Genomic DNA, 11,396 nt, shown 5'->3' with positions numbered 1-11,396 from the left:
GTACCGAGGAGGGGGTGCATATTCCTAACTGATCACAATTCTTCTTCCCTTTTTCGCGTTTTGCTTTTCGTCTTTTCCATATTTGCGCCTCTTCTCTTTTACGGAGCGGGGGGTGCGCTTCTTCGAGTGCCGCCCCTGGCATGCCCCCCCCCCCCCCTAGCCTGCCCCCTCCCTAGGTACGCCACTGATCAGAACTCAACGACCTGTGGATTAACGGTATTACAACGATTTGTGCAAGTAGATATCAAGGATCGAAACTCCTTGAGCCTCCACCAGTAAATGATGTTATTAGCTATGTAATTGGTAATTACCATCATGTCCTGGGCATATTCAAGGCAAGCACTAATAGAGTAACTTGTATTTCCCCTGAAAAACCCATAACCTATGGGGTACAGCATAAAGAAGACAGTAGTCCCTAATATTATGCAGAATGTCCGCAGGACACGTTGGTTTTCCTTCTTGCGCTCTTCCAGCTGGCCGTTACCGTTGGATTCTACCTTAGCAACAGAGCGATAGATGCAGATGTAACAGATCGATGTTGTTGCTAGGGCGATCGAAAATAGGCACAAACTTACAAAATTGTAACGCATACCTATTTGGGCGACATTCATAGTGACTACGAACCCTCCTGAAATGACCCATGTCACGATACAGGTGATAACACATCGAGTGGTAGTGATGATGTTCTTCACGCCGAAAGGGTCAATCGTGATGGTGATGAGCTGATAAATAGCTACCTGTAAGATGCTCAAAGTGGACACGAGTAGAGACGTGAAGAGTACTACATACAGTACCCCAGTTGATGATACTATCTCCTATATTATATATAAAATAAAACATTTCAAAAAAAGTACGTGTCATCGGATACTATCTGAAAAACACATAAAAATACATTTTGTATTTTTGTACAATCGGTAACAAAAAAACAAAAACAAAATTAAATGAGCAAGTTTTCGGTTAGCTTTTATTTAGATCTTCAGTAAGTGAGCTTGATACTTTGTCACATCCCCACCGTCAACAAAACAATATTATATTGATTGTATAATAAAAACAATTTATGTAGTTTGTTTTGCCTTCTAGTCGCAACGGCGAGACGGACCCAAGACCGACAATGGACCGAAAACAAAATGACGTCACCCTGAGTGACTACGACTTTGTCGGTTATTGGTTTGTTTGAAATGTGTATGTGTGTGTGCGTATGTGTATGTGTGTGTGGCTTGGGTATTGTCATAAACTCCAAGAAGGTCGAAATGGGAAGTAGTCGTCAAGCTATACAAAGATCATGAACACGGTATTTAGTCGTAAAAACAATAACCAGGTATTGATAAGAACTGTAAAGGCAAAGTAGGAAGTTACGAATGATTTTGATATTGATCCCAACGTTAAGAATTACACAGGCACAACATCTTTGTCACTGGCATTAATTTGAATTGTAAATGAACTTGATGTATAGAATGTCTTCGAAGAGAAGCACACAAGTTCGTCAAAATACTTGTATACGTTCTGTGTTGTTAATATTGTAGACATTTCAGCATATTATCTTCAGTAAGCTTGTCTGCTGGATACAGGTCATCACACCACGATAACTGATACATAAATGTACGATGTTTAGTTTGCCACATTGGACAAACATACGAACATCAAAAACTTAATATAAAATAAAACATACCTCTTTCTTGAATGTAACTGTATTTAAGACTGCGGACACAATTACTCCTGCTAAATCAGCGAGCGCGAGGTTGAACGGAAATATATGGTGTTGTTTCCGAAACCGTGGATGAGAGAGAATGACAAGTAAAGTTGACGTGATCAGTATGAAGGCAATCGCAAGTTCTATTAGTGAAATGACGAACATAACATAACATACTTCTTTATCTTCCAACATGACTACTTCTTGTTCCCTAATGAAGCTCGTTGTTGTTGTTGTTGTTGTTGTTGTTGTTGTTAGGTTTGTTGGCGCTATCCACCGATTTCGATAATTTCCGCCAGGCTTCGTGCGAGAGGCCGTCTTGCTTTCCGTTCTGCAGCTCTACTTACGTTTCTGTGATTCTGATATTTTCTGATATTCGTTTATTACCGTGCCTCTTTTATATTAATTGACCGAAGTAAACGACAAACAGCAAACTAACAAACATCAACAAAATAAAAAAGACAATAAACTAACAAACAAAAGAACAAATCGAGTTCGTCCATTAGGTGTGGCATCCGGATCTTAAACGAAGTGCCCGACTATAGAATCGAATCTAAATGACGATGGGAGTGACTAAAAATCATCAGTATCACAAAACTACAACAATAAGAAATGCTTTCCCTCTCACAAAGCACAGTCGAAGTTCACACCCTATTTTTGTGAGATGCTCTCTGAGATGCATTCGTTTCGAATGTGATGCCTAGCTCTTTGCTCTGAGAAAAGATTAACTTGAAGTTGAATATCGTAAATTGGATTTATGAAACAACAACTCGTTGTCATGACTGCGATAAACCTGACAATGTACCGTGTCACTCAATGAGCGCATGCAAACAGTTGCGGATAGTCAGGCTCCAATAACCGAGTGGGCCGCTGCAATCAAGGCATGAAGAAATAAAGTTATTAGATGAGTGGAACGTAAATTAACCTATCCACGTGGAGACGGATGTGTGAGATGACACATTTCATCTTCTCTTCGGGCTCCTCATTTCCTTTTCTCCCTTTTTGTTTCTCTTCGTTTTCCTTTGCATGTGCCACCCCTGCAGGGGCGGATCCAGCCTGCGGCAGGGGAGGGGACCCCATTCCTGAGAAAATATTTAGCGGCGAAGCAGCCGGCCGATAATTCGCTCGGGGGGGGGGGGGGGGGGGTAGAGAGCACTTTTTTTGGGGGGGGGGGGAAGATTCTCGCATATAGCTCCGTTTAGTCTCATTTGACAACGCCCCCTATCGTCAGATTCCAGCAGCCTATAAACATGTTAGCTTATGGACTTATGGACTACCCAAAAAAAAATCGTTAAAAAATAATTTCTTGTTTAAACGAAAAGCACGTCCACCCCGACGTATGTTATTCACTAGCTCTTTCTTTGGAACCCTCATGTCCCGTTGACTTTTGAAAGTTTACCCATCGTAATTTGGTCAAAATAGGTCGCCGGCTCGCCATTGCCTATATAACACATGTGCAACAAGTAGAACTTTGGACGCAATTTACCACTCGATTGTAAGGTTTTAAGTCAAACACACGAAGGATAACAAGCATGAATTATCATGGATCAGTTCTGATTTGTTCATTATGTCCATTTCAGCCAACCCCCCACCGTATTTTGTTCATTTAGTACAGGCAAGCATTTTGCCGAGGTAAGCAAAAACATGAATGTTCATGAACACCATGGACTATTCGATTATTAACAGAGGGGTGCAATTGTGCACCATATCAAACTCCCCTACCTTCAGTCAAGTTTTTCATTGTATTATGTGGTTTGGTAGGTTTATTATACTAACAGTTTAATTGCCAGATTTCAATGATAGTTCAATGATTGAAAAGGTTCTTGTATTTTATAGTTAGCAAAGCAATCTCACATACTAAATCACTATCAAGTGTCGTCTGATCTGCCGATTGCCGTCTGTTATAAATTCAAGGCACATTTATCTGTGGACTGTGATGTACACAGTTTACTCGTCATTGTACATTTATTATTAGCCATCTGTCATGTATAAGTCTTTAATTATTGACACACATACAATTACCACACACAAGAACACTCTCACTTCCCCTCCCCAAAACATCATTTCCGCACACCCGGTTCACACATCATATCCAATGACATATACACCCTGCAACATAGTGGAATATTCGTATATAAAGGTGACATGAAAAAAAAAATATTTATGAAATGTATTGGAAATTTCCATTGTTGTGCTGAGTTTCTCGTTGTTGTTCCTTTTTTTGTTTCACCCGTTGACAGTATTTGTTGTTGTTATTGTACTTGTTTGTTAGTTTGTTTCTGTTTGACTGCTTGGCAGTCACTATCCCTGGGCCATTATTACAATCATTATTAGACATTACAACGAATTCGTAACTTCAGTATTCAAAAGCCAATAAGAAACGCTTTTACTTTACACATCATTTATTAGTCAAATAACATTTTACATATTGACCTAAGTTTCAAAGATTTAGTATGTTTTTAATCAAAGTTTTAACACATTTATCTGAGGCTAGACGAATATCTCGCAAAAACAGATTTTGCCGTAAATAAATGCCCTTTTAAAATAAGAGAAGAATAATTCACTGTTGAATGATGGAGACAAACTCCTACCTTTGCTAAATCATGAAGACATTCATTTCGACATTTCGACAATTGGCTTTGTAACACTGCAATTTTGGTAAAGAATTGAGAATGATCTTATTTGGTTAGATTATAATCAATAAAATTGAAATGGAATTGAATTGAATCGAATCGAAGACATGTTCATTCAAATGATTGAAATATCTACAACTTATATTTGATAGAGCAAAACTCCTACCTTTTCTAAATCATGAAGACATTTTCAAGTCGATAAACTGTAGCATAAATATGCACCAACGCGCACGGTTACAAACATCAGAATGCAAAATTCAGTTTACTTTATTTATTTTTTTAATCAATAAAATGTACATAAATCTTTATCTCAAGAAGAAATTTCATGGATCGTATCACTGTGTTTAAATGACTATGCGTCATATTCTAATTTTTGTAACAACTAGTAGTAGTTAACGAAATCTTCGTTGACCTGAAAAACGTATAACTTAATTGTTGTTGTACTTGTTTGTTAGTTTGTTTCTGTTTGACTGCTTGGCAACCACTATCCCGGGCCACTATTAGAATCATTATTAGACATAACAACGAATTCGTAACTTTAGTATTCAAAAGCCAATAAGAAATGCTTGTACTGTACACATCATTTATTAGACAAATAATTTTTTACATATTGACCTAAGTTTCAAAGGTTTAGTAAGTATAAGTATAAGTATAAGTATAATAATGTATTGTCCTTTTCAAGAAATTTTGTTTCAACTGGTTACAGAGTATAATACAATACAAATATATACATGAAATATTACAGGACAGGGATAAACCTACACATATGATAAACACATAATGAATGAGGTAATACAAGAGTAATCCACGGTATATAGGGTGGTTATAGAGATAATATCGGTTTCCATTTTACAAAATATGAAGCTAAATTATTTAATATGATTATTCCATAGTAAATCTTAAAATTATAATAAATACATAAATTATTATTATTATTATTATCACCGATTACAATATTAGGTAGTATAATTATTACCGACATCATTATTATTGTTAACTTTATTGATTTCACATAGTTAGTGGCGCAATCGGTAATTGGTAGTTGGATGCAATATTCATGGCGTATGTTTGAAATTTATATAATATGACATTTATATTGATACATTGACATGGTAGGTTCATTGTAATCAAACACGTTTTGCTTTTGAATTGAACAGATGAATGGAGTCGGGAATAAAGGATCTTCCGAAACGTGCACGTTGAGTTCGTGGTGTGCACAGGCGTGTTCCAGATCTGTTATTATACTTGAAATGCTCATTCAGTGGGTGCGAGGGGTCATGCATATTATTTGTTTAATTGTTTTACTTTAGAAAGGGCATTTTACTGATGCAGATCTTCTATGGATGTTAGATCGGTTCCTGTGATACATTGTCCTGCATTTCTGGGACGCTCGAGTAGTTTCTTGGCAGCAATTTTGGCGTTTGCATAATAGCAAATCAGGTTGAAGGTTAGGACACTCTGAATTAGGGACTCAAAGAACAGTTCTATCAGCTTACTATCTACTCTTAAGTTTTTCATTACCCTAATATAATATAGTCTCTGGTTGGCTTTCTTTTGGATTTCTACAATGTTCTTAGTTCAATCAAGTGACTTTGAGACAGTAGTACCTAAATATTTATAATCTGTAATTTGTTCTACAGAACAACCATTTATCAAAATAGGGGTATGATGGAAGGGGTTTCGACAAAAATCAATTATGATATCTTTTATTTTAGTTACGTTTAGTAAAAATTACGAACTTGTTTCATTAACCTTCAACAACGTTACCGAGTCACTTTAAAGGCTCATAGTATTTGGTTTTCATCGAGAATTAAATTTAAGTCCACTCTTGCTCATTGACAACATCTTTTATTGGGTAAACACCCGAATGGTGTCAAATTACCCATGAAAACCCACTACTATGAGCCTTTAAATTAATATGCATAAAAACTAAGAGTGAATATTTACAGAAATATCATGCACTTTTAACAATAAGATTGAAATAATGCATAAAAGGTATAAAAGTATCAGTTACACTGGCGGGAGGAGGGACCCAAAGGGTTACAATGATTCAGTTCGCTTTCACCTCCCAGGCACAGGTGACGCCAAATACTTAATAATATATTAAAATTATGATGCAGGGTTATTTACCGTAAACATCATAACAATAAAAATATAAAACACCCTTCTGGGCACTCAGCTTTATGTCAAATAAGTTAATCGATATTCCCGTTTATTACGGTCATTTATTGCTATCATAGTTTCAGAAATATCTACAATATATTTTGCCATATTTTGCACTTGTATCACACACTGAGGGTCAACACAATATGAATTCACGTTGATCACAATTAGACAAATACTATTTTTCACTCTTGATTTATAAAACAAAATGTTGATGTATATACAATATCAATTAAGTTTCAGAATACATGTACATGCACTGAAGCAACTGTATCGAACTAAGGGATGAATACACAAATCGTTCTAATGTCGTAGTAAAATAATCAATTGATAATATGAAAACTAGTAACCGTAATAATGAATTTGTTATCGATTTGTATTGATGAGATGTAGAAAGAGAGATAAAACCAACCTTTTTTTCATTTATAAATATTCCAAGATGCTTTTTATTTAACTGATGACTTACATCTTTTACTCATTCATATCTTTGTAATCAATCCGACACGAGCAGTGTACTGTAGGAAACATCCAACCGTTTTATAACAAAAGGAGTCAAGAACTGTGTTACTTAGAAATTCTTCAAACATCTCTTTGCGGAACTTTAAGTAACAAACACCAAGCATTGATTTTATGATGTCCATTCTTGATGTTTCCATACTTAGTTTTATTTTATTTGAACATGGCCACCATGCCTCTAATACGATACTAAAAACATTGAGTAATCTTAAAATTTGAGTAAATTACATTAATCTTCATTCTCTACCCCCCCCCCCCCTTTGTAACAAGAAATTAATTCAGTTTGAGAGCTTGCAACAAAATGTTATAGCCCCTATGGTGCATGAGCGGATGCCTGTTTTGTAGTTTGAGATGATATCATATATTAATTGAATCTTTTACTCCGTTAATTTTTCAGAAATAACAATAAAAACATTTTTTTTTTCTTAAAAAAAAAGTTATAGCTCTTGTAAAGTGTTGGGAGCTCCAAATTTGCCAAAAATTTAAAGGCAAAATTTCACTTAAAATGTATCGTAATGTGAAAGAGGATGTCATTTGAGACACTTTTCTGCAAAACTTTTCAAAACAAATGTGTCTGAAGTCGAATATTGATAAAGAATACAAAATTTAGGATTTCTGCGTACAACAGAAAACGCAAATTGTGTATTCTTTTCTTAATATTTGTCTTCAAATACAAATTTTGGGGGAGTGGAATCTTTGCAGAAGTGTATCTCAAATGACATCCGCTTTCACATTACGAAATAATTTAAGTGAAATTTTGCCATCAAATTTTTGGCGACTTTGGAGCTCCCAACAGTTTAAAGTAGCTTTAAGATGACTGATATGCATTTAATACGCGCTGATGGTATCAACGCGCTGTCTTCTAATAGGATAGTCAAGCACTTTTCAAACTCTCGTTGCATTTGTTTATACACCTTGCATAGTAGAGAGCAAAGAAACAAGAAATGCCTTTTTTTTCTTTATGTTGAACCCTTTAAAAAAATACTATATGGGGTAATAATAATGAATGCAGGCCCCTAAGAGAGAACAGTATTGATACTGATGAGGCGACCCTTGATAAACAAGACATAGGCCTATTATTAGTATTATTAGTATAATTATTATTATTATTATCATTATCATATTAAAAATTGCAAGATCCTAGAACAACATAAAGTTATGCGTGAGCAAAGCGACTGAGCTTTAGAAGCTTTCACATATTTTCAAATCCTACAAAAAAACACCCTCTGTTTGTAATGTACTTTACCCTGCGTACCGGGGGCTGCTTAATCCTTTCTGATCAAAATTCTTCTTCCCTTTTTCGCGTTTTGCTTTTCGTCTTTCCCATATTTGCGCCTCTTCTCTTTGCGGGGCGGGGGGGGGGGGTGCGCTTCTTCAAGTGCCGTCCATCGCATGGCCCCCTAGCCAGGATCGAAACTCCTTGAGCCTCCACCAGTAAATGATGTTATTAACTATGTAATTGGTAATGATCATCATCTCTTGTGCATCATAAGTGCAAGCAAGGATATCTTCACCTGTATGAAATTCCGAGTAACACCCATAACCTATGGGGTACAGAATAAAAAAGACAGTAGTCCCTAATATTTTGCAGAATGTCCGCAGGACACGTTGGTTTTCCTTCTTGCGCTCTTCCAGCTGGCCGTTACCGTTGGATTCTACCTTAGCAATGGAGCGATATATGAAGATGTAACAGATAGATGTTGTTGCTAGGGCGATCGCAATGAGACCCGTAATTAAAATATTGAAACCCTGATAACTAAATATGCTGATAGTGATTACGAACCCTCCCGAAACGACCCATGTTACGATACAGGTGATCACACATCGAGTGGTTGTGATGATGTTCTTCACGCCGAAAGGGTCGATCGTGATGGTGATGAGCTGATAGATAGCGACCAGTAAGATACTCAAGTTGGACACGAGTAGAAACGTGAAGAGCACTATAGCCACTACACTAACGAGATATATGTCCGTAAGCTTCTATATATATATAAATTAGAACATTTTTAAAAAATACGTGTCATCGGATATTGTCTGAAAAAAACGTTAAAAATACATTTGGGGAAAAGATATTTTGTACACTCAGTAAAAAAGAAATGAGCAAGTTTTCGGCTAGCTTTTGTCTACAAAATGACGTCACCCTGAGTGGTTACGACTTTGTCGGTTATCGGTTGGTTTGAAATGTGTATGTGTGTGTGACGTGGGTATTATCATAAACTCCAAGAAGAAATGAAAAGTAGGTCTGTCCTATAATTTCACATATTATTTCGTCTGTCATCCCTCTTGACCCCCAATACACACAAATACCACAATAATACACTTCAATTATTGTGGAATAGCCTGACAACGACTACTGAGAGCCGGCCGTGTATTCAGTGTGAATGTTTAACAAACATTTCTTCTCGTTTCCTTCACTGGAAACCGGACCGACCATGGTCCAGGATATAAAACCAGAGGTAAAACTCAACGATCATGAAAGCTCTGGAAAACCTTATTCAAACACAGTCATGTCGTAACACTACATGACACAACGCACTTTGATTACAAATAAAAGTTGTCTCGTTGAAATTTCAAGCTAGAATGATTCAATTACACACTAATTGATGCCACGCCCTGGTCTCCGTGGCAGAATTAGCTCGCACACCTGTACGAGCTGCCTATGCAAATTACATTCCATCGGGGCACAGCCCCGGACCCAACATAAGTATGCATTCATTAACGATACAAACAATATTTGCCTACTATTCAATCGTACCGCAGACAAAATAATATTCCTTAGCTATACAGAGCTCATAAACGCGGTATACTCATAAAAACAATAACCCAGATATAAAGGCAAAGTAGGAAGTTAGGAATGATTTTGATATTGAACCCACAGATTTACCCAGGCATAAATTCAATGGCAGTGGCATTAATTTGAATTGTCAAAGAAACAGATTGAATGTACACTATGTCTTCGAAAAGAAGCACATAAGTTCCTCAAAATACTTCTATATATTAATACGTTCTGTGTTATGTACTTATTGTAGACATTTGTGCAAATTTTCTTCAGTAAGGTTGTCTGTTGGATACAGGTCATCACACGATAACAGATAAATAATTGTACGATTTTCTTTTTGCCACATAGGACAAACATACGAACATCAACAAAATCTCCCACTAATATCTAAAAATTTAAAAGAAAATAAAACATACCTCTTTCTTGAATTTAACTGTCTTGTGGACTGCGTACACAATTACTCCTGCTAAATCAGCGAGCGCGAGGTTGAACGGAAATATATGGTGTTGTTTACGAAACCGTGGATGAGAGAGAATGACAAGTAAAGTTGACGTGATCAGTATGAAGGCAATCGCAAGTTCTATTAGTGAAATGATGAACATAGCAACATAACATACTTTATCTTCCAACATGACTACTTCTCGTTCCCTAATGCAGCTCGTTGTTGTTGTTCTTGTTGTTGTTGTTAGGTTTGTTGGCGCTATCCACCGATTTCGATAATTTCCGACAGGCTTCGTGTGAGAGGGCGTCTTGCTCTCTGTTCTGCAGCTCTACTTACGTTTCTGTGATTCTGATATTCAATTGTGGTACTCGTTTATTCCCGTGCCTCTTTTATATTCATTGACCGAAGTAAACGACAAACAGCTACCTAACAAAAAACAACAAAACAAAAAAGACAATAAACTAACAAACAAAAGAACAAACAGAGTTCGACCAATAGGTGTGGCATCTGGATCTTAAACGAAGTGCCCGACTATAGAATCGACTCTAAATGACGATGGGAGTGACTAAAAATCATCAGTATCACAAAACTACAACAATCAGAAATGCTTTTCCACTCACAAAGCACAGTCGAAATTCACACCCTATTTTTGTCAGATGCTCACTAAGATGCGTTTGTTTCGAGTTTGATGCCATGCAAGCTCTTTGCTCTGAGAATAGATTAACTTGAAGTTGAATATCGTAAATTGGATTTAGGAAATAACAACTCGTTGTCATGACTGCGATAAACCTGACAATGTGCCGTGTCACTCAATGAGCGCATGCAAACAGTTGCGGATAGTCAGGCTCCAATAACCGAGTGGGCCGCTGCAATCAAGGCATGAAGAAATGAAGTTATTAGATGAGTGGAACGTAAATTAACCTATCCACGTGGAGACGGATGTGTGAGATGACACATTTCATCTTCTCTTCGGGCTTCTCATTTCCTTTTCTCCCTTTTTGTTTCTCTTCGTTTTCCTTTGCAAGTGCCACCCCTGCAGGGGCGGATCAAGCCGGCGGCAGGGGAGGGGACCCAATTCGTGAGAAAATATTTAGCGGCGAAACAGCCGGCCGATAATTCGCTCAGGGGGGGGGGGGGTGGGGTAGTGAGCACTTTTTTGGGGGGGGGGGGGAG

The sequence above is a fragment of the Strongylocentrotus purpuratus genome, unplaced genomic scaffold, assembly GCF_000002235.5.
Source record: "Strongylocentrotus purpuratus isolate Spur 01 unplaced genomic scaffold, Spur_5.0 spur5_scaffold_4, whole genome shotgun sequence".
Classification (NCBI taxonomy): Eukaryota; Metazoa; Echinodermata; class Echinoidea; order Camarodonta; family Strongylocentrotidae; genus Strongylocentrotus; species Strongylocentrotus purpuratus.
This window is presented reverse-complemented; position numbering follows the sequence as displayed.